The sequence below is a fragment of the Scylla paramamosain genome, chromosome 27, assembly GCF_035594125.1.
Source record: "Scylla paramamosain isolate STU-SP2022 chromosome 27, ASM3559412v1, whole genome shotgun sequence".
Lineage (NCBI taxonomy): Eukaryota > Metazoa > Arthropoda > Malacostraca > Decapoda > Portunidae > Scylla > Scylla paramamosain.
The window spans coordinates 10,459,309-10,484,518 of record NC_087177.1 but is presented as its reverse complement, the minus strand read 5'-3'; the positions used below and the strand labels follow the sequence as shown (position 1 = coordinate 10,484,518).

Here is a 25,210-nt window from a genome sequence, read left to right as displayed (position 1 = left end):
TGCTTTTTTCCATGTTATTTGTTCCCTCTTTCCTCATTCCTTTTTCCTCCTCTCGTCTCATCCTTCTCCTCCTTTCATCTGCTTTTTTTTTTCCAATCTCTATATTATTAGTCCCTCGTTCTAGTCGTCCTTCAGTTATTTCTTACCCTCTTCCTCATCTCCTCCCTGCCCATCACTGAGATCCCTCCATCCCATCCCAACCATCCATCCATCCGTTCCTCCTTCCTGTCCTTTACACCACCATCCCTTGACCTCTCTATCGTTACCTCGCCTTCCTAATGACCACGGCACGCGTTTACCCTTTTGACACCCTTTAAAAAATATATTTACGAAACATTCTATTCAAATGCGATTATAAAACTTCTTCACTCTTTAAGGTTTTTTTCTCCAGTAGCAAGAAATATCATTATCAGTTCATTCCCTGCCAGAGATTAAGTTCATGAAATTATTCGGCAAGTGATTCAAAAAAGTTACGTAAGTTTTAATATTCAAAGGACAGTGAATTCTTTCCTCGCTTTACAATGGAGAGCTGAAGGGAAGGGAGTGTGGTGTTGCGGAGTGTGGAAAGGGGTTTTGTGTGGAAGATGGAGTGACTGTTGGGGATGAGGAAAAGTGGGATGCTGTTATGAAGTGGTGCTTATGTGTGTGTGTGTGTGTGTGTGTGTGTGTGTGTGTGTGTGTGTGTGTGTGTGTGTGTGTGTGTGTGTGTGTGTGTGTGTGTGTGTGTGTGTGTGTGTGTGCGTGGGTGGGTGGGTGAGTGTGCGTTTAAGTTAAGATCTATTCAATTTGAGTAAAAACTAATCTTTTTTTTTTCTGTACGTCCTTGGAAACTGTATATTTTGTTAGTAAACTACTACTACTTTTGCTGCTGCTGCTGAAAAAAAAAAAGACAGGCCGACTAAAATTCAAGGCCGACTTATAATAAAAAAGCGGCGGGCAGGCGGGAGACAAGTGATGGAAACGCAGGAGTCGGGAGTCAGCAGGTGTGTGTGGCGGGATGCTTTATCAGGCGTCGTGGTCAGGCGCACCCAAGCAGAACGACGCGACCGAGACAACATTTTAGCCCGGACGAGAGAGCCTTCAAATTACGTATGTAGACTCCCAGGCCAATCTTAACTAGCAGGACGGCTCTTAATCTTGAGGGGAGAATGTTGAACGAAGATAAAATAGGGGCGTAACCGCGTGCATAATTAGCGGCAGTAATGATTAGGGATATTACAAACTTGCTCGTGCGTGAATGAGCCTATAAAAATGCTGATAATGTAGTCATGTGAATAATGTCAGATTTGAAATTGTTCATCTAGAGGTAAAATAAATTTCCGGTTAAAATAACTTAAGTGTTTAGTAATACGACTCACACAACGTAACCCAACGTAAAACAGCGTAATTTAACCTAACATGAAATATCGTAGTAAAGCAATGTAATGCAACGCAACTTAAGGTCACCTACTGTAATCTAACCTAACCTAACCAAGCATATCATGACGCCACATAGCATAACGTAAGCTACCCTAACCTTAGCTAAGTCAAACTAAACTAAACTAACCTAATCCAACCAAACCTAACTTAACCTTATCTAACCTAACCTAAGCCAAAGCAAACCAAAGATAACCTAACATAACTAAACAATAAAACCGACCCCACCACCACACAAAACTAACACACGTAACAAAAATACGTCTATAAGCACAAGTTACATTAGTCTGCTCTTTTCAACGCAAGACGGAAGCGAGAGTCCCTTGCGACGCTGACAAATATTCTTCTCACACCTTCCACTCGGGAGCAATCGTCTATAAAATGGGCCAAATCACAGTATAAATAGGTAATCTGGTGAGAGAGAGAGAGAGAGAGAGAGAGAGAGAGAGAGAGAGAGAGAGAGAGAGAGAGAGAGAGAGAGAGAGAGAGAGAGACTAGTGGATGCTGCCTGGTGGGGGCGAAGAGTTGGTGAGACGGTAGGGGAGACGAAGTGGGAAGGGAAAGCAGACAAGTGCAGTGGTAATAGCAGTAATAATGGCAGTGGTGTTAGCTTTGACATTGGTGGTAAGTGAGGGACTGTGGGCGGGAAAGGAAGTGGCGGTGCTGAGGAGAGACAAGGAAAAAATGGGTACAAGGAGAGCCTAGTAGAAAACAGGTATAAGGGCGGGATTAGATGTGACGATATGAACGGTAGCGGTGGCGGTGGTAGTAGTGGCGAGGAGCTGCGAAGAATGGCCAGGGGTGACAATTATTCCTCCCGCGGTGTGGTGTAGAAGGATGCTCGCATCTACACGTCCCCTGTCGATAAATGATAACAACACTCACTAGACATTGTAAGAAAGAGGAGGTAATATTACTGTTATCACCAGAACAGGGTTAAAACTGATAAAAATACGTATAATTATAATAGCATTCCTACACCAGTGATTTCTTTGGGGCCTATTATGGATATCTCTGCATGTCTATCATTTATTATATAGCGCAGGATCACCAAAGGCTTTAAAGGTTATGATCGTACTGGGCAGATTAGATCCCATTATTACTCAGTGTACTCGGAACCCCCTTCACTTGACTGCCCGTTTCTGCGCTCTTTGGGGTACAAGGAAGATAGGGAGCAAGAGTGACTAGGCCAAAACGTGATAGCACTTAGGGACCATGAGAATAACAGTGCCCTTGTCCGAATGTTTCAGAAGATATAGATGGAAAAAAAATGGATAAGTAGATAGATGAATTACGGAACGCGCTTTCTTTGCTATTCTAGATACGTATACAATTCTCATTACGCTAAGAGACCAACGTATTAACTAAACCGTTCATTAGTTCATTAAAGTCTCCTCCTCCTTCTCTTCCTGCCTCTTAACAAACCAGCATTTAATTAATCACCCGGCCTATCCTGCTACTGCCCGAGCCATTAGTTCACAATCCTAGGCCTCGCTGCCATGCCTATAAAAAAAGAAATAGAGGAAGGAAGCATGCTATAATTAAGACCACCTTCAATGCGGTAACCAACATTTTCGCAGCAATCATTACCTTCACTTTCTAACTTTATGGCCGGTACTGAAAGCCCCACTAATGAAGGAGGCAACTCATCTCCTTCCTCATTACGCCGCTGTAACAAGCCCTTTAGCAGCCTGGCAGGAACCGAGGCCCAACCAGGCGTCACCCCGCTACACAGAACTTATGACCGCTAAGAAAAAAATTAGGTTCCTCGGACTCCACGCCAGTGTGCTCTTTTTTGGGCAAGTCTGGACATGCAAGAAGGAATTTGTGTGTGTGTGTGTGTGTGTGTGTGTGTGTGTGTGTGTGTGTGTGTGTGTGTGTGTGTGTGTGTGTGTGTGTGTGTGTGTGTCAAAGGATATAACATGGCAGGTGCATGGATGATAAAAGCTTACTGAGCATGAATGGATGAGTGTGAGAGCTTGTCATCAATACGAGAATGTGGTTGGGTGTAAGAGCGGTGGGCTTACATCAAGTGGACTATGTATAAATATGAATACATAACATAACAAATAGGAGTAAATGAACAAGGATGTTTTACTATGGCTGCGATGTCACGATATTTTCTTGCAAAAGAATAAAAGCTTCCTTCGCCACCAACGAGAACATGAAATGCAACCCAGGGATGCGACACACCACATGATCCCTCAACCCCTCCCCTTAAGAAGTATCCCCTCACCACCCACTGTATGCGGCAGTTATTCATTATAGCTCATTAGATATCTGAGTTCTAACCCTGAATCACCTGTCACGTGCCTTCAGCTGCAATACAACACCGGCACGAGTATGTGCTGCCGCAGACTGTGTTGCAACGTGATACGGCATCTTTCTGCGGCCAATAAACTTTCAACAGAGTAATTACGTGGTTCTTCCCACTATAATCACCATCTGCCAATATTAAGAACTGCCAACGACGGCCGTTCATGACCAGAGCCGTTGATGTATTGCTCGTATTTTTTTTAAGTTGCCACGCGGCCCAGACTTTATAATTAATGATCAGAAAGGTTGTTGTTCCCGTGTAATGACATATGGCGACAGGTGCAGATTGCGCGGGGACTTAACGAGAGTCCAGGACGAGGGACGGCCGTGCCCATCCAGATTAAGGCGAGTGGCAGTGGCTGCGTCAGCCATGTTTGGCTCACGCTGGAGGCGGCAAACAATGGGAGCGTCGTCCAGGCGGGGCCTTTATAATGCCGCAGGGGTTGCATCGTTGACGAAAACAGCCACCCTCTGCGCCCCTCACCTGACAAACGCACTCAGCCTGATATCTCAATCTTGGACAACAATGCAGAGGTCGGTCATTAGACATAAAAACTACGCGAAACATCAACAATTACTGGAAACTCATTACAGTTAACCGTGCATCCTGAGTACGGACCAGGACCGAGGACCCCGAGGACCACCCGAGAGGCCGGGACGTGCCATAAGGAGCGGCAATGACCAGCAGAACGGAGGATAAAAACACTTGTGATAAATTACACCTAAACATCACTTGCACACACTTGCAAAAAGAAATTAAATATTTATGGTAAGTAGATATGAACAAAGGCTGCCGGGGGTCAAGTTCAGATGCGCGTGAATCTTAAAATATGACGGGGTGGCGGCTGACGGCGTTGAGCATGATGGATCACAAGCCTTCCCCAACACAACACAATGTAACACAACACTCCGCTCCCGTACGACAAGGCACGCCGAGCTGCTGGGTACCATAAAAGAATACAAATGGGCACTACATGCAGGCGGGGACAAAAACTGAACAGACTACTTCAGTAAAAGCATGACAAAAGTATGAGGAATTTATGGCACTGGTCTTACCCGTGGAGGAGGAGGAGGAAGAGACAGAGAAGAACGACAATGACGAGGAAAAAAAACTTCTCTTCAGCTGCAATGAGGTGACTGACAAATAATTAGGGCTTATGGACACATCAACGTATAAACACTATACTATTTTAAACCGAAACCTATTGAACACTCATTACATTTCCAGCCTCCACTATGGCTTTACCACGGCAATACTTATTACAGCGACGAGTCATTTCTACCGTCCACAAATGTTGTCTAGTGGTAGGTCAGCGGTCAGTCATTATTATTACTTTTTTTTCTTAATTTTTTTTTGTCCAAGCACAAGAAGAAACGGGCGACACTCCATAACCGTATACAATAGCGACAGGAGAAAGCTTCCTTCCTTCCCTGCCTCCCTCCTTACCTCCCTCATTCCTTCCTCCAGGCAGCAGTGAACTCCGACACGCCTCCATATACAGGCCAGTTATAATTCACGCTCCAATGATATAATTTATAATGGAACATACAGGTCGCGGTGACTTTTATTTATTATTTATTACAGATTAGGACTATAGGGTGATGGTTTGATGCTTTGTTGTTGTTGTTGTTGTTGTTGTTGTTGTTGTTGTTGTTGTTGTTGTTGTTGTCGTTGTTGTTATTGTTGTCGTTGTTGTCGTTGTTGTTATTGTTGCTGTTGTTGTTAGTAGTAGTAGTAGTAGTAGTAGTAGTAGTAGTAGTAGTAGTAGTAGTAGTAGTAGTAGTAGTAGTAGTAGCAGCAGCAGCAGCAGCAGCAGCAGCAGCAGCAGCAGCAGCAGCAGCAGCAGCAGCAGCAGCAGCAGCAGTAGCAGCATCAGCAGTAGCTCAAAATTTGCTAGACTATTTCAATTTCACCTTCTATATTTGAGAATTACCGCCAGTATCATGAGGCGGCGTGAATTGCTGAGAAGAAAGTGAACGATACAGGACAGGTAGAATATGGGTAGGTGGTGGTGATGCGGCGGCGGAGATAGCGGAGGCGACACGGGAGGCGAATGGGTGTTATCGGGGTGGTACTGAAATGGAGGAATGGAGGGCAGGGCAGCGGTGGATGTGGCGGTGATAAGAGTGAGAGAGTGGTGATGTATGTAGAGATCACTGACTCCATTTTTTTAGGCAAAGGATTCTAGGAGCACCTGTAACATGATGGAGTGATGGGGTGATGTCCTGGCAGCGGTGCATTGTGGGGTCTGGGTTGGTATACATGACGCAGGATAAGGCAGGGAGGCGCGCTGCCACACTGCCAACCCTCGCCTTCATCTCCACTACTCACGCTGATTTTTGCGTCCGTCCCTGAAAATTTGCCATTCCGAACAATATTGCTTTTACTAATTAAGATTAAACAGGTTCAGACACTACACAGTCTTACATGATTTGAAATGAGAGGAATAAAATTAAGCCACTTAAGATAGTCTGGCAACTCACGCTTTCCCGGCCCAGCGGCGTCAGAGTGCTGGTTTAAGAGTGAAATTTCCCTATACGCCTGAAAAACATGTCCATACACACTCAATGCCTACTCCACATGCCTAATGAGCTGTTGGAACCAAGTCTTATGTACGGATTTGACAGTCCTACTTCACCTTCGCCACAAATAAGTGTTGTAAACAGCACAGAATCTGACACACGTGCACCACGCAATAGAAGCAACGCCACTGGCCCGGGGGAGTCGTAGCGCTTCAGTTGTTTCGAAGCCGCTCGGTACTTCATTGATACACCAACCCTTCAAATAACTCATAAAGAATGCAGTGAAGTAATTCAGTGGTTCATACTCCTTAAAATAAAAAGGTACAGAACGAAGTAAAGTTTATGTTCAGAAATCATAGTCATCATCATCGTCATCAGCATCAGAAGCTAAAACATTACTTCTAACATTACAGGAGCTAATGTCAACGGCCCCACAACGGTACAGTCGTGAGTGGTCTGCGGCAGGCTGCGTGGTGCGGCGAAGGTTGTTACCCTGACTTATTCCTTGAACCTGCCCTGGCGAATGTGAACCGTATGGGATTCACTCCTCTCACCTTCCATCGAACATCAAGCGAGAAACGCGCGCTCACACACACACAGATACCGTACAATAAGAGTATTAAAAAAAAAAGACAATAAAGATAATTCTAAACATGTACATAATATAATCAGATTTGAAATGAAACAAACATAAACGGAATAAATAAATAATTAAAACAAAACCAACAAATGAGTAGTAAACGTAAGAGTAATATTTCTTCCAAAAAGTAAAACACATTTCCAAACAATTATCTTAAAAAAAAAAAAAAAAATAGCAAAAACAAACAGAACCTCAAACTATGGCATGTACACCAACACACACACACACACACACACACACACGCTCCAAAACAGAGCACTACCTTCTTTCCTCACCATCCCTTCATTCACACCTGACGGGAGGGCACGAACCAGTGTGAGTGACTGAATCCAAGGTCACCTGCTAACCTGCTATCCCTTACCTGCCCACTCCTACCCTACTCCCTCCCTCATAAGGCTTCTGTAGCCTTACACCCCTCCTTCCTCACTCCCTCCCTTCCTCCCCCCCCTTCCTCCCTCCATTCTCACAGTCCTATTCTTTTTTCCTTTAAACTCATCAACTCGCTACCTGCCCAGAATTAGTTCCCCACAAACATTAGATCCTCATTAAATTGAAAAAAAAAATAAATAAATTACTGAATCACATTAAGACGTAAAGATAAAAAAAAAATAATGTTCTCAGATACATTTTTTTTTTTTCACTTTCAGAAGCACTGGAGAGAGAGAGAGAGAGAGAGAGAGAGAGAGAGAGAGAGATGAGAGAGAGAGGAGAGAGAGAGAGAGAGAGAGAGAGAGAGAGAGAGAGAGAGAGTCTGAGGAATAATGAAATTATATGGTCGTAGAAATCTCTCTCTCTCTCTCTCTCTCTCTCTCTCTCTCTCTCTCTCTCTCTCTCTCTCTCTCTCTCTCTCTCTCTTCTAGACCGTCACCACGATTTCCATTCATTCTTTTCTTCTATCATCACTTCGTTCCCCCCCCCCCATCGAGGCTCCGACTCTCCTGTTATCTCGCGTTTACGACTGGGTACCTCGGCAGAAAAAGAAGAGCAACTAATTATCTGTTGATTAGGAGCGTGGCTAAGTGGTTTAGGGAGAGTTCCATTTCAGTCCCTTTTTATTTTAGATAATATTGGAAGAGATAAAAAGAGAATGAGTGGGAACGAGAGAGAGAGAGAGAGAGAGAGAGAGAGAGAGAAAGAGAGAGAGAGAGAGAGAGAGAGAGAGAGAGAGAGATGGGGAGGGGGAGTGCGAGTCTGTGTCTGTGTATCTTGAGTTTACTGAAAGCACCACTTCTCTCTATCAGCGCCCAGGTGGTGAGGGACGGAGAAGCGGACAGGCAGATGGTGCACTCAATTAGGAAGAGGATGAAGGCGTGAGATAATCCAGCGGGGAAGGGAGGCCAGGTAAGGCGCTATTTGAAAACAATAACCCACGTAGATCGAAATGAAGTGTGTGATGGATGGAATGAAATAAGCGTTATGCTGGGAATTCGCAGACACACACACACACACACACACACACACACACACACACACACACACACACACACACACACACACGTCCTCTTGCTTTGTAATGAAAGGATCAGCTGCATTAACCTAACATGTGTTTATGTTTTCGTTACTCTTCTTAACATTTATTATTATTATTATTATTATTATTATTATTATTATTATTATTATTATTATTATTACTATTATCATTATTATTATTATCATTATCATTATCATTATTATTATTATTATTATTATTATTATTATTATTATTATTATCATTATTGTTATCATCATCATCATCATCATCATCACCATTATCATTTATGATGGTGGTAGTAGTAGTAGTAGTAGTAGTAGTCGTGCTGGTGGTGGTGGTGGTGGTGATGCCTGGCTGTTCCTTTCAGAGATTTTATTGTTATGTTCGTATTTTTGTATTTTGTCTTACAACAATTTGCAGAAGTTTCTTGAGTGAGTTAACGAGCCATTCAGTTCCTAATGAGTCACTTGTAAGGGACAAGAGAAGCATCACCAGGGCGGGCAGCACTCAGGCAATGGTCAGGAGACAACCCCGCCACCTCCTGCTAATGGAGAGGCGGAGGTGTAGGGGAGGCAGGGAGGACGAGGCACCGCCACGGTGTGTGTGGGGCTAAAAACTGTGAAGAATTGGAGGCTACTGATGTGCCGATTCCCTATCCGCCTATTCCCTATAAGTGAGCAGTATTTCATTCCGTGAGTAATTATTTCAAATGTCATTCCTTTTTTTTCGGAAAGTTTTGCATCATTCAGTAAGGCTTGTTCATTAGTTGCTCTGAGATAAATAGGTGTCAACGTCTTGTAGTCACATTTCCATGAAGTGTCTGGAAGCGCCTCGAAGCGGCGAGCCGTGCCACACTGGTCTGCCCGCCGGCCGCTAGTCGGTCCCTGGAGGCACTTGGTATGCAGCACAGACACCCACGACTGCTTGGCATACCAGGTGTTTTTGTGCTTCGTATTATACACACGCAGCTGTCAATCCTGAATACTGAACCCTTCGTGCAGGATGTTGTGTCTGCATCCCTAGTGCCCTTTGAGGTGGGAGGTCAGCCTCCTGGAACCCTCACGGCAACCCTCATGAGGCAGAGGACAGTGACCCTCAAACTTGACCTTGAGCGGTCAAATATGTGTCTGTGGGTTACTAAAGACAAGGCCTCAAGACGCTCGGCGGGACCTGCAGGACGAAGGTGGCGGTAAAAACAGATACGACTTTGTTAGTCTCGTCAGACGCCCCGCCAACTACCGGCAGAGCCTCTCTTTTGGCGGCACAGCTAAAGGGGCGCCTAGGCCACCTGCTGTGGCTATGGTACCTCTGGGCACTTATACATCCCACAATGAAAATCTTTGTGTAAATATTCAGGAAGGCACACACACTATCAATCTCAACGAATATTCATCACTCACACACATGCATGGCAGAAATTACAAAGTCGAGGTGTTGTACTTTTTAATAAAAATATCGCCTGCCTGTGCCTAGAATCATTTAAAGCTACAAAATACATCACGCAGAGAACGAGCACCTCTGGGAAGAGCGAAGCGCACTGGAAACACAAAGCCTGTCTGCATGTCCTGGGGCGAGGCAGGTTCCTCACTGGCGATGTTTTGGTTGATGTTTTCCTTCACTTAGAAAAAAAAAAAACGTCTCTTATTCTCAGATCGTGAACGCCTCAGACACTCGCCAGTTCAGAGTTCCTCCGCCATGCAAGTAAACTAAATGGGAAGAAGTTTTAGTCATTACCCTTACACTAAAGTACAAGCCTAATAAAAAAAGGCACCTGGTGTAACTCTGCTCATTCAAAAGCCACTCCCGGAATACTGAACACTCACTTAGGCAGGTTGGCGCCGCTGAGGTTTACACATCTTGATTTATGGCCGTGTTTGGCTGTCAAAGTGCGCCCAGGGCCTCGCGGCGGGAGGCAACGGTGCAGTGTGAAGAGATGGTACTGTTGATGCATGGAAGCAGATAAACGTCCAGCCAGTAATGGTGCAGATAAGTCAAATAAAAGAAAACAGTGCATAAGGAGTTTAGAATGTCGTCCAGTTTTTTTGTTGACCCTTTTGTTTTTTTGTTTTTTGTTCTGCAGGATATTAACTCCTCGGTAAATACAGGGAGCGTGTTTGTAAAAGGACACAGTCTGCATCTTGAGCCTTTCGACAGATGTTCTCAGCAATCAAGCAGTACTTGTCGCTTTGCTGAAAAAAAAGCACTTTACAATTACGCTGACTGGAGACAGAGAGACGCGCCGTGTCAAAATGTTGATTAATGTTAATTTGTTAATTAAAATCTTTTAAGTAATCGCCCGCGCGCAGGCACATATACACAAACCCACACACGAACGCATGCACGTAGACACAATGACTCGCACACACACACACACACACACACGAGAGAGAGAGAGAGAGAGAGAGAGAGAGAGAGAGAGAGAGAGAGAGAGAGAGAGAGAGAGAGAGAGAGAGAGAGAGAGAGAGAGAGAGAGAGAGAGAGTGGCCGTCTTTTAAAAATGATATCAATTAATTTTTGTTCTATCTATTCACTGCGGCAGTTAGTACAGACATTGACCAGTTTCTCCACTCTGCGTCAGGTTTCATTTATTCCCAACGCACCTCGACTGTCCGTTTATCTGTCCGTGTGTCGGCGGGGCTGCACCCGCCAATCCACGTCTCTATCCCTTATCTGTCCATTTCTTTCATTGACTTTTTTCTAATTGACTTTTGAGATAGCGGCCAAAGGCGAGGGTTATTTGGTGGATAATTAAGGTAAATAAAGGAGATAGCGACTTCCAGCCCTGTGTTAGCTCCTACTGGCGGAAAGCCAGCTACTTGTCAAGAGGAGGAGGAGGAGGAGGAGGAGGAGGAGGAGGAGGAGGAGGAGGAGGAGGAGGAGGAGGAGGAGGAGGAGGAAGAAGAGGAGGAGGAGGAGAAGGAAGAAAGAAGGAGAAAAAACACGATGAGAAGGAGGAGGAGGAGAGTCTTTGGAAGCTAAGCAGGGGCGGAACTTTCATTTGCGGTTGAACGTGGATAAGACGGCGAAAACTAGCCAGCGAGGCACTTAGAGTGATTAGGGCGTCATTTACCAGACTGGGCCGGCCGAGCCATTGTGAGAGGGGGAAATGAAAGGGACGAAAACTGGAAAGGAAGATAAGTCATGCCATAAAAAAAAGGGGGAGTATAAGTAAATGCTTATTCTTGAAGGGGAAATGGGCATATATTATCTTGAAATCATAATTATGTATTTTGCAAGTGCAACGAACCATTCACACTGCAGTGGAGGACGTGAAATTGTGGAGGTAGAGGCTATCGAGGAAGCGCTACCTGTCCCTTTGCCTGTCAGGATGGAAATTTATGTTGAAAATTTCGCGGCAAAGCAGATGAGCCTCGACCTGAGCAGAATATACAAATTACACTGAACATAATTTGTTGATCTGGTACAACAGCAGGTCTAACATTCTTTCTAAACACTGTCATGTGATTGTTATACACATTTTTAAGTAAGCACAAAAATATGCGTGGATGGGCAAACAAACAAACAATCCGAGAGACAGATGATAGATAAACATACGCATACAGACAGATAGGCTGGTAAGAAAGTACGTAACATACTAAATGTAAAAAAAAGTAGGAAGATAGACATAACCACAAAATGAGAAAAAAATATATATATACAAACATACAGATAAGAATGGAGGACAGTAAGAAAACTGGCAAGGTAAGTAAATAACAGTGTAGGGAAACAAAGAGAGTAATAAAAAGAGGAACAAAACAGATGCACAGGATAGGACCATATTTTTACATACTCGTGCATGGGGCAGGACGCTTACATTCCCGACGTTTTGTGTCCGTGGCCTCAACCTGCATCCACACTAGTCAAACACACAAACCAAGCAGCTACACTCCAGCCAAGACATTTGTGCTGGCCGATACAAGCCTCAAATCTCCCTTGATGCGTATGAGTTCCTCCAAAACAAAGAAAAGAAAGAGACTCAACCAGTTTGCTCATCCTCTCCTCTAAACTATGTTTTCTTTATCCGTTCAGACTTTTCTCTTTATTCCAGCATTTTCTGTCCCCACACATTATTTGACTAGAGTGTTGGTGGTAGCGGTAGTGGTGGTGGGAGTAGTAGTAGTAGTAGCAGCAGTAGCAGTGGTAGTAGAAGTAGTAGTAGTAGTAGTAGTAGTAGTAGTAGTAGTAGTAGTAGTAGTAGTAGTAGTAGTAGTAGTAGTAGTAGTAGTAGAAGTAGTAGTAGTAGTAGTAGAAGTAGTAGTAGTAATTAATTAACAAGAATACATATATAATTCCCCCCAAAAATATATAAAACAAACAATCAAGCTTTGCCCATATCATAAATAAAACTCAATGTCTTGTTTAATCATTCCATTCTTCACACACACTCTTTCACTCTTTCAGTCCCCGCTTCCTTTCCTTTTCCACGAACTTCAGTCCGCACCAGGCCAGCACAATTCACCTCACATTCCAAAGAAGAAGATGAGCATTCCATCACACATAATGTCTACCACAAGGGACATTAACTTCTCATCCACAAGGGGTCCTGTGGGAGGTAGGAGCCAATATTCCCTTAAACAAAGCACCTCTTAAACTAATATCCATCTTTTAATCTGCTGTAATTATTCTCACCCTATCACTAGCTCTGTGTAAACCAATACAATTAGAAGAGGCTGCCTTCAGGACAAGACCCTTCTCTCCCTCCCTCTCTCCCATCCTCCCTCCTTGTCTGGCTGTCTATCTTTAGCTAACCAGGTAACTCTGCCATACCTCCTCCTCCTTCTCATCCTCCTTCTCCTTCTCAAACTCGTCCTTCACCTTCTTCTTCATCCTCCTTCTCATGTTCCTCCTCAAGCATTTCCTTCTTTTTTTTCTTCATCGTCCTATTTCTCCTCTTCCTCCTCCTCCTCCTCCTCCTCCTCCTCCTCCTCCTCCTCCTCTTTCTCCTGTTCCTTTCAAACTCATCCTTATCTTTTCTTCATCTGCTTCATTTTCTTTTTTTTTTTACTTTTTCTTCGTTTTTTTCTTTTCTCCTTATCTTATCATCATCATCATCATCATCACTATCACTTTATCCTTCACGTTCTCCTCCATCGCTCTCTCATCTTTCTTTGTGTCTTTACTTTTCACCTTCCTCTTCCTTCTCTCTTCCTCCATTCTCCTCCTCCCGCTTCTCCTCTCCGTCCTCACACGTCTCATTATTAATTTTCTCCCCTTTCCCTGCACCTCCACAGTGACCATTCTCTTAGTTTCCCATGCAAGGCGCAACTCTCTCTCTCTCTCTCTCTCTCTCTCTCTCTCTCTCTCTCTCTCTCTCTCTCTCTCTCTCTCTCTCTCTCTCTCTCTCTCTCTCTCTCTCTCTCTCTCTCTCTCTCTCTCTCTCCTCAACGTCTCTCTATTTCCCACACACACACACACACACACACACACACACACATCCATGAATCCCCTTAAGGTAAGTGACTAATAAATTAAATTAGCCACAGTTTTCCTTTCCTCCTCTCTTCTCTTCCCTTCCCTTCCCTTCACTTCACTTCACTTCCCTTCACTTCACTTATTCACCTCCCCTCCAGTTCCCGTCACCCCAATTCTTTTCTTTACTCATCGTTTTCCTCTTCTCTCTTCTTCCTCCTCCTCCTCTCCCCATTCTCTTGACCTGACCGAGTTTTGCGCCCGTCCCGTGTGACCTCGCTTGTTTGTGCTGTTCCTCCCTCCCTCCACCTCTCTTGTTGTTGTTGTTGTTGCTATTGAAGTTTTGTCATTATTTTTCTTATCTTCTCTTCTTTTTCCTCTTGTATTTTTCTTATTCTTCTTGTTCTTTTCTTGCTCTTCTTGTTTTTGTTCTTTCATTGTCGTCATTGCTGTTGTTTTGGTGTATGTGTGTGTGTGTGTGTGTGTGTGTGTGTGTGTGTGTGTGTGTGTGTGTGTGTGTGTGTGTGTGTGTGTGTGTGTGTGTGTGTGTGTGTGTGTGTGTGTGTGTGTGTGTGTGTGTGTGTGTGTGTGTGTGTGTGTGTGTGTGTGTGTGTGTGTGTTTCTTATCACACCATTTCTATCAGTAACAAACAAAAGAAATTAAGACTTCACGAAGGAATACTACATTAAAGGTAAAAACTATAAGAAAAATCATGTCCCACACACCTACAGTTGTCTCACTGGGCATGGAATCCCTCTCGGTAACCACAAACAATACCACTCTCCCCTGCACAACATTAACCATCACACATATTAACACGCATGGCTGGAACTTCACGGCTCACGGGAACAAAGAGCGAACAAATAACTTTTCATATTCCGAACTGCTGTTTCTATGATTTCAGAGATGTTATTCTGGGTCAGGCCAGGTGAGCTTATCCAAACCCCCCACCTGCCCTTATTTCACCTAACGGCAGGTCAGGTCACAAGGGCCACGGGGGAAAACAGAAAACAGCGGCTTTGTGTGCTTTGTTCCCTGGGCGGCAGGTCAATGGCTGCTCACGGAAGACTGGGGCGGTCGGAAGAAAGGGCGGTGAAGGGATGTTTATCGCAAAATTCAACCCATAAACACGTCTATGTTTACTTAAGAGTCTACGAGCCTAGAAGCGCGGTGTTTGTCTCCTTGATGTCTTGACTCTTGATCTCCCCTCCTCACTTTAACCTGCCAGATTACTACCACGTTGTTTGCATCTACTGAATACGTTTTACATGTATTGCAGTGGACTCAGAGGGTAAAAGGTGTGTTTATTTGTCTACATATAAATCTACGCCTCGACATATCGGAAGCTGCAACGAATCATGCGGGTTTACACGTGGTGTGCATCTTTCTTTCTTTCTTTCTTTCTTTTTTTTTTTTTTTGCTGCAATGATGCTTACTTCATTTTCCTTCTCTCTTTTGTATTTGAGTAGATTCTTTTTTCTTGTTCCTCATCTTGCTTTTTTTTCGCCTTCCTCTTCGTTCTCCTTCTTCTTTTTCTTCACCTACCTCTACCTCCTCCTCGTCCCCATACTTAATTTTCGCATTTCATTCAGCACTTTTATCGCTTTTTTTTTTCTTATGGCCATACCTACCTAGAGTGAATCATTATCAAGAAAATTATGCCAAAAAAATCTTCCAGTAGCTCTCACTCCACGAGCAAGTCACGACGGCCACACTCAGGCAACAATTTCACCACATTTTTGGCAATTTAATAACTCGTGGAGCTTCTGGCACATACGTTTTACCCTTTAAACTAAGCATGAGGCCGGTGGAACCCTAAACGCTGAGGGTGATAAGTGTGATGCTCATGTAGGGGCCCGTCACGGTGGTCGGCTAGGGACTGGGGGACTGGGGGACAGGGGGACAGGAGAACAAGGGGATAATGGGGATAGGGGGAAGGCCTACAGAGGGAGGGTGCCGCTTCTGCTCACTAATATTAATAACGATTTTCCTGTATTAAAGTGTGAACCCATCGTGTCCTGGCTGGGCCTAACTTACATCTGAGAATGCGTGCACCTGTCCCTCTTATTAACATTTATTTATGATCTTTTTATATATAGATAAACTAACTGATGGAGATTTAGTGAGAAGTAAGGTTTCTTTAATGCTTACATACTATTACATATTTGATTTTATAGCACTACATAACTGGAAAGCACTTCAATACTGCTCATCCTCGCATGTTTATAGCAATGAATATATGTTTCCTATAGACATCATCATCATTATTAAATTTACGTTAAATAACCTTAAACATGTTCCTACTTGCAATAACACATGCCAGAACTGAAAATGAAGACTGTGAAAGCTTTTACAAAAGGTAGATTTCATCCGTCGTTAATTACAACATGCACTTCCCTCCTGCTGAGCTTCTGATCATTATCATTAAACTACCCCTAATTATATTGATTAACTAGACGGGCCAGCACCTGAAGCTTAGTCATATCGGTGCTCGCTACGAAGCTAAGCACACCTATAATTCGTTTATCTATCCTTTCCTTGTTTTTCTCTGGTTAAGAGCGTGATTCTGACACACACGATGAATAAGAACGGTTTTTATGAGTTTATTGATACCATATTGTAAATTTAATCGAATAACCTGAGCATTTCTAGAGATTACGTCACTATATACTTTCCATTGACCGAATATTGTGCTTGTGTCAGCTGCCGCGTCCTGGCCAGGCCGTGCAGCGCCTGCAGGAGGAGAAAGTAGATGTATTTTATGGATCGCGGTACACAGTTTTGGCGTGCTGCTCGCCGCTGTTTGGGCCGCGGGGAGGATGCTGGAGGGAGGCATAGGACCTCTTCCCACAGACACGACACAAAATACACACACACACACACACACACACACACTCTCTCTCTCTCTCTCTCTCTCTCTCTCTCTCTCTCTCTCTCTCTCTCTCTCTCTCTCTCTCTCTCTCTCTCTCTCTCTCTCTCTCTCTCTCTCTCTCTCTCTCTCTCTCTCTCTCTCTCTCTCTCTCTCTCTTTGGGGATTATCAAGAGGCAAATTCAAGACAACTGAAAATAAGACGTCGTATGTTGATTATGATATAATAAACTTTGGATCCATTCACTAACAATTTTTTTCTTCTACCTGTTAAGTACAGAAAAATTCACTTAAAACACGTGGATGGTTTAAAAGAGTAAAAGTTAAGTATAATTTGAAAGTATGGCAATAATGCGAGACTTCTTTGTTGGTGGACATGAGTGATAAGCGGGAGTCACCAGGGAAATTACAGAGATGGTCTAAAGCACAGCCGCGACAGGTTAGTCACCACAGCAGCTTAGTCAACAAAAACCAAGTTCCCACCAAATAAAGAATTAAACTCAGTATTATTTAACAGATTCACTTCTAGACATGCTTTTTCCCATTATCTTTTATAACTTTTCACATGCTTTTTTTTTCTAAAGCATATTGAGTTCTGTAACCTAGAAAATACAAAACTAATCTTTTACTTTTTTCTTTACTCTGTCAGTGCAAACTATACTTTTATACGATTCTTTGCTACTAAAAGACGACCATAAAAGTAAAAGGGTTAACTTGTTCTAATGTGTCATCAGCATTAAGAAAAGTACTTGTCTTGTATAAAAAAAAAAAAAATTACAAGAGACATTTTCAAATTTTCAAAGTTACATATTCAAGAAAAATAAAAAATAGCTCTATCATATAGGATTACTTCTATTTTTGTACCTGTCACAGGATCTGCCCAAGGCCAAGACAGGTTTTTTCCCCTTTAGACGGCTACTTTCATAATTTGCAATTTTGTATTTTTTTCCCCCACGAAAACTGAACCTCATCCTCGTGTCTAGACGATTCAGAAAAATTGTTAACAATTTGCTGTTGCCTCCCACAACGGAAGTAGAATGGACTACTCTCTTCATAAAAAATAAAATAAATAAATGAAATAGAATAAAATAAAATAAAATAAATAAATAAATAAATAAATAGATAATTAAATAAAAATAAACAAATAAAAAAAAACATTCAGGGAACTGGCATCACAATGAAGACATGAGCACCTTTGTTAAAATTTGCTGAAAAGTAGCCAAGTGAGTATCTCAGGCACAAACAAGAAGTACAAGCCACAAGGCACGCCACTATTAAAAAAAAAAAAAAAAAATGTACAAAAAGTCAAACATCCCAAGAAGGACTAGTTCACTTCCTGAGGTAACTTAACTTTAATTTTCTTCGATGGAGACTTCTTTTCTATCTTCAGTTGGCTTATCTCTAGCACATAAGCGTCTTCCGGACTTCCTTTGTTTTATTTAAATACCTACTACGCTGGTAACAATAAAAAAAAAAGAAAAAAAAAAAAAAAAAATATATATATATATATATATATATATATATATATATATATATATATATATATATATATATATATATATATATATATATATACGAGCATGGTTTTTAGGCACTTTTTTTTCTGGAAGTGTGTGCGAATTTAAAATGTGGTCACTCTCTTATAACGGTGACGGGAAGTGACTTAATGCATGCTGCATCACTGCATGTTCGAACACTGTGAAAGAAAATAAAACATCACAGAATTTATAAGCAAAGCTACGTGTGTGTGTGTGTGTGTGTGTGTGTGTGTGTGTGTGTGTGTGTGTGTGTGTGTGTGTGTGTGTGTGTGTGTGTGTGTGTAGGGGATGCATGTACGAGTATATTTGCAGTGGAACATTCGATCCGCTGGACGCCACGTATGCTGAGTTAAGAATGCACTCTACTGTCGCGTTGAAATTTCCTGACAAGGACCTAGTAGTAAGTACGTATCTCACAAGGACATCTTTACAGATTACAAAACAAGACAGGTACCTTTAAAAAATATATATATCATACTACTCAATCACAAGAACGTACCAGTAAGAATAGTAGTTAAGCAATGAAGAACACACACACACACACACACACACACACACACACACACACACACACACACACACATACACACCAATACCATTAGAAGACAGAAAACCCTATGTAAACAAAAGATAAATCTATAGATAACCAAATGAAAACTTTCTATTAGTTGTCTTGTTTTTCCTGAATTAAATAAGGGAGAGCACTATAATTCCCTGGCCTTATCAGATGAAACATGTCGCCGCCTTGTTAATGTGGCTCACCTGGGCGCTCCGCTAGGCCAGGTAAGCGGGCAGGTGAACGGGAGGCAAAGAAAGGAATGTTTTAATGCGCTCATGACTTTAGGGATTTTAACGAACAAGAGAAACAAGGGAAGGGAGAGGAAATGAGGGATGGAGAGGGTGTTGGAGGAGGGAGCGGGAGAGGAATACAAAGGAAGTCCAAACAGCAACTGACCCTGAGAGAGAGAGAGAGAGAGAGAGAGAGAGAGAGAGAGAGAGAGAGAGAGAGAGAGAGAGAGAGAGAGAGAGAGAGAGAGAGAGAGAGAGAGAGAGAGAGAGAGAGAGAGAATGGAGAATGCAAAAAAACAAAAAAAAAAAACAAAGCCTTTAATCAAATGAGAAAATTTATAGGAAAAAGTAAAAAAAAAAAAAATCACTTAAATCAGCAGGGAATGCAACGCCACATCCCATTCTTAAAAGTTACGAAATTTTCTAAACTTCGAAAGGACTTTGCACATTTCCCTTGCCTGACTGAACCGAAGACGACACATGGCTTGAAACACACGCTCCCTTAACCCAATTCCTAACTAACAGACAGAAAAGCCCTCAACATAGCGTCAACTTTTCTTCCTTCACTTTCACATGAACACTCAAACAAGTCTCATTCAAAGCAAGTTTCAAATTACGTGTTTCAGGACGGCAATGTAGAACTAAATACCTTGCTTTAACCCTTTCACTGCTAAAGAATACTTCCCACACTCATTTCTGTACTAAAACCTCTTACAATTCTTCTGCAACCTAAAAAAAAAAAAATTTGACCTTCCATTCTTTCTCTTCCACGTGTCTAAGAAAACCTCTCTTTATCGTGCTTAGCGTTAATTGGGGACGTCCATAGCAATAAAAAAGAGTTAAAAAACATTGAGTCAGAGCTTCGCCTGTAGAGATTCTTGGGTGTCGCGCGGTAGCCTCTAGATTGCTCCCTGATAAAATATTTGTCCTCTAGGGTTAGTAGTATATGTAGAGACGAGGACGGAATACGCAATGAGAGAGAGAGAGAGAGAGAGAGAGAGAGAGAGAGAGAGAGAGAGAGAGAGAGAGAGAGAGAGAGAGAGAGAGAGAGAGAGAGAGAGAGAGAGAGAGAGAGAGAGAGAGAGAGAGAGAGGAGAGGAGAGGAGAGGAGAGGAGAGGAGAGGAGAGGAGAGGAGAGGAGAGGAGAGGAGAGGAGAGGAGAGGAGAGGAGACAAGATGAGTCAAGATGAGACAAAAGGAGACAAGAGCAAACAAGAGATGAGAAGAGAAGAGGAGAGTAGAGAAGAAGAGAGCAGAAAAGAGGAGAGCAGAAAAGAGGAGAGCAGAAAAGAGGAGTGCAGAAGAGAGTAGAAAAGAGGAGAATAGAAAAGAGAAGAGGAAAGAGGAAAGAAAAAGAACATAAGAGAGAATCGTCTCCAACATCTCCTTCCTCCTCTCCCATACCCCGCCCCCCAGCCCCCCCCCCAAAAAAAAAAAAACACAATACCGGTAGCTCTTCAGTACAAACAAATAAGTCTGATTTCCCAAAATAACTACATACATACGTACATGACCTCCCCAAAATGAAAATCCTAAGTCTTCATTATACTACGTACGCATTCATGATAGGTCAGTGGATAGGTGCGGGGTCATTACGAGTAATAATAAGATTTGTACTAGGACACCCCACTCATAAGTTACGCGAGTGAAAACGGTCGAATGTCAAAGTTAGTCTCTGACACCTGCTGGTTTTCATTATGAAGGCAGGTGTTGCGAAGGTCAGAAAATGATGGTTGGATGAAAGGTGACGAGGAGAGAGAGAGAGAGAGAGAGAGAGAGAGAGAGAGAGAGAGAGAGAGAGAGAGAGAGAGAGAGAGAGAGAGAGAGAGAGAGAGAGAGAGAGAGAGAGAGAGAGAGAGAGAGAGAGAGAGAGAGAGAGAGAGAGAGAGAGAGAGAGAGAGAGAGAGAGAGGTGGGGGCTGGGTGGGGTTGTGCACGTACAGGAGGGGGAGGGGGGTAGGAGAAGGGGACAGAGAGAAGGAGTGGTGGGGGTGGCAGGTGAGAGCCACGTGGCAGGTAATAGGAAAGAAAAAAAAAACTGTCTGAAGGTGGAGTAGTTTGGCGAGATGTGAATGAAAAAAAGTTAATGAGTTGAATACGTTGTGGGGAGAGAAATAGAGAAAGGAGTAATTAGGTGCTACGAAAGAAACCGAAAGTGTGAGTAGAAGAGAACGTACACACATTTGAGGTAATAGATGGTTCAGGTAATAGGCAATGAAGGGAACGGTTGACTGCAAAGCTATTAAAGAAACGGACAAAAAATAAATAAAAAAGACTAATGAAAGACAGCCGAAGAAAACAAAACAAAAACACAACAACTCGTGAAATGAAAGAGAAAATAACAATAACAAGAAACACAGAGACAAAGAGAAGACAGTCAGACAAAGGAATGACAACTAATGAAAACACAATCTCCAACACTCCTGAAATAAAATAAATGCAGACTGGCTAAAATAACACTGAGACAGAGAAAGAGACAGGCAGATAGACAGAAGTAATATGATATTCCTCTCGATCAGGTAGTGAAAGCAGGAGGCAAAGCAAGACAGCAGGGAGGAGGAGGAGGAGGAGGAGGAGGAGGAGCCATGAGCAGGTGTGGTGTCTGAGATGAGGCAGGTGAGAGAGAGAGAGAGAAAGAGCAAGGCAGGTGCGGCATTGGGACGAGGGAAGGGAAGTAAGTGGCGGAGTTGTCTGAGAGACATTTTCCGGTCAGTGCGAGGGCATCAGTATCAAGGAGGCTGGATGGGAAGGGTTATTTAGTGTGTAGGTGTGATGCGTGACAGGCGGAACGAAAGGATAACGCCAGGAACAGCCTCAGTGCCTCCCTCACCCTCACGTCCACCTCGCTGAGTCACGTCACTAGCCTCCATTCCTGTTTCTCTCTCTCTCTCTCTCTCTCTCTCTCTCTCTCTCTCTCTCTCTCTCTCTCTCTCTCTCTCTCTCTCTCTCCTCTATCACTACTTATCGTGCGATCTAGAAAGCCATGCAGGCCAATAAGCTACAATTATGTAAATGTAAACTCACCCTAAGTACTTTTAATCTTGATGTATCTACGGCGGCTTACTGACACAGATGGATGGGATGTAGTGACTGCTTTCTATCAACTCTCTCTCTCTCTCTCTCTCTCTCTCTCTCTCTCTCTCTCTCTCTCTCTCTCTCTCTCTCTCTCTAGGACTTAACAATGAGCACAAGTCAATAAAACCTAACGAACACAACAGCTAACAACCCATAAGCCAAAAATACAGCCTTAATTTCACACCAGGTGTCCTTGTTCCTTTAAGCTGAACACCTACGGTACTACCTCGCCTGTTCCGTGTGAATATAGCGTACGTATATACTGCTGTACCTTCCACAAACAAAATAAGAGAGCTAAAAAAGAAGAGGAAGCAGAACAGGCGTGGAAATTAATGGAAATGAGGAACATTAGACAAGGATTAGAGGCATGGAAGGTAATGGAAAGCTAAGTAAAAATTGATTAGAGCTTGAGTTTCCTGCGCCAAGCCTCTCGTAAACTCATTGAGAGGGAGGCTGAGAGGCTCGCGGGGTGACGGGTGAGCCTCCACCGTCGACACGCGTGTAATTGCCAGTAACAGAGTCGAGGCGGACCACAGAAGGCCGACCGAGGCGCCACAATTGAGATAGATGAGGGACGTGGCGAGAGGAGGGAAGGACGAGGAGGAAGGGGGGAGAGGAGGAAGGTGGAGGAAGAAGGGAGAAAGGAGAAGGAGGAGGAGGAGAAAGAGAAGGAGAAGGAGGAGGAGGAGGAGGAGGAAGTGAGGAGAGGAGAAAAGGTGGAGAAAAGAAGGGAAGAAGAGGGAAGGGAGAAAGTGAGAAGGAATAATGAAGGATAAGAGGAGGAAAGAGAGGAGGAGACAGGAAGAAGAAAGATGAAAGGGGAAAGGATGGAGAAGGAGATCCAAGAAAGGAAAAGGAGAAAGGAGGAAGAAGGGAGAAAAGAAAGAGATAGAAAGGAGGGGACAAGGAGAAATGAGAAGTGGAAAAAGGTGAGAAGGAAAAACAGAGAGGAAAATAAAAAAAGGGATAGAAGAGGGAGGAGGAGAAGAAGAGAAAAGGTAGAAGGAAAGGAGGAAAGGATGGAGGAGGGAAGGGTAGGTGTTGCTTCCTGTGGGGTGTCCTTGTAAACCTCCTTTTGTGGATATTTTCCTCTCATCCTGCTGCGGGAGAGCGTCTGTTTTCGCTAAATTTCATCTGCAAGTTCTCGAGGCTTTGTGATTCGTCGCCTTCGTATATGTGTTTGTTGTTGCTGTTGCTGTTGTTCTTGCTGGTGGTGGTGGTAGTGGTGGTAACTATAGAGGTGAATGTAGTGAAAGGAAGATGAACATTTGTCTCCATAATCTTATATTTCTCTCTTTAGATTAGACAGTGTACTCTACCACAAACTCACAGGCCCAACAAGTCTGCTGCTGTTTGTTCTTCCTCTGTGATGGTAGTGAAGGTGGTGGTGGTGGTGATGGTGGTTTGCGACTGACTCATTAATTTCAAAAAGTTCAACAGGTCTGATGTCGTTTGTTCTTCCTCTGTGGCGGTGGTGGTAGTGGTGTTGGTAGTGATACTGGTGACGGTAATTTACGATTAATTCCGCATGCATCGTTTTCATTATCTCATTAAGTTGTGCCTCTGTCACTCCGTTACGTCCTCAACCATTCACCCGATATCTTTATTTTACATAACTGTCTTCCTTATCAATGAACGCGTGTACTCGTAAGTAAGCGGGCCACTCATAACTATGATAGTCACACACCTAATGGCTATTATAAACTATCATAAATATCAAGCAACACTTAATTATACGTCATTTTATTTATTGTCATGAATTCCACTCGGATCTATAATAACCGATTATAAATACTACACATCACTTTTATCATTCATTAAGAGAAAGGTCGCTGGAAACTGGCATACATAACTGTAGTCACTGTAGTCACTGTAGTGCACTGTAGTCATTGATTTACTTTGTGCAGGTTCCCAATGTTAACAAAATCATTGATGCCTCGCCATTGTGCCACTTACACCAAACGCTTAGCGAAAATTTGTATTTCTCAGCGGATTAAATTCTCAGAGATAAAAAAAAAAAATAGATTCCGCTGGCTGTCTATCCAATTAATATGCTTATTAGACTGTCACTAGTCACATAAACGTTCCTGAAAAATCTTAATTAACACCCACTAGAGCTTCTTTAAAGTCACCAGGACGATGAAACCTTTGGGACCAGGAGCCTCATTAGCATGCAAACGAGCATTTACATCCGCACCTGCAAACAAAAGTAGCCGTGGATAACACGTTTCTCTTACTTTGCACAATAGTTAGTTTCTCTCTAAAATTGCAATTAGTGTAATTAAACCCAACAGTCTAGTTAGGAATAATAGGACTGTTGTTTGATGTCTACTTGCACTTTCACGTCCTAATGATTAATTTCTACAGGACATTTCTTCGTATTCTTAAACGTTTCAGTGTCTTGTCCCGCTGTCTAACTCAACTATTTTCAAACACTAGTTGAATTTATCAGGGTTCTGAAGAGTGAAGGATTCTTGCGATAGTTAAACAAATTACCATCAATAGAACACAAAATAAGGATGAAAACCAAGCTAATAATTAGTTTAACTTTTGAATTTAATCTACATGAGGGCCCAGAATGTTTAAGGATGCATGCTTATCATCTCTGCCTGTGACCTTTGAAATCAGTCCTTGTGAGAGCCCATAGCGTTTAAGAATACAAACCATAATCAAATAAAACTAAGGAGAAAAAATGTGAAGCAATATTCAGGAAGTAACATCGCTATCTTTGCCCAACCTAACAAAACATTCATCAGATCCAAGCACAAGAGAGAAAGAGGCAGGAGCGAAGTATAACACGTGCAAATGCAGTGTCCTCTAAACATCTCCCTTGAATCCCCTTCCTTCCTCCCTTCCAGCTGGCCGAAGCCTTGACAACACAAATTTATGTCGACACTCCCTCGTTCGGGGTCGGTCATGGCGAGATAATGAGATAGCAGATGCCGCGATAACAAACCAATGGGAGAAGGAGACAGGTACGAGAATAACCACGACGAGGAAGGCAAAGGAAAGGAGGAAAAGGTACAAAAAAGAAAAATAATAACTTTCGTCCTCCCTTACTTGCTTGTCGCGGTTTGTCTTTATTTAGTTTGTTAGGAGAGAGAGAGAGAGAGAGAGAGAGATATGGAAGGGAAGAGTAGCTTATCCTTCTGTTCCTTATTCGG

At 43.0% G+C, this 25,210-nt stretch overlaps 2 long non-coding RNA genes across 2 annotated transcripts in view; both read right to left on the bottom strand.

The window, feature by feature from the left end:
• The window catches only part of LOC135114491 (uncharacterized), a 71,413-nt gene that overhangs the window by 2,788 nt on the left and 43,415 nt on the right, over nt 1–25,210 (bottom strand). The gene's annotated exons all lie outside the window — the stretch shown is intronic.
• LOC135114490 (uncharacterized) lies at nt 1,324–6,427 on the bottom strand. The gene is made up of 2 exons (XR_010275520.1): nt 5,928–6,427; nt 1,324–2,274 (listed from the first exon to the last, which is right to left on the bottom strand). It is a non-coding gene; the product is annotated as an uncharacterized LOC135114490 (long non-coding RNA).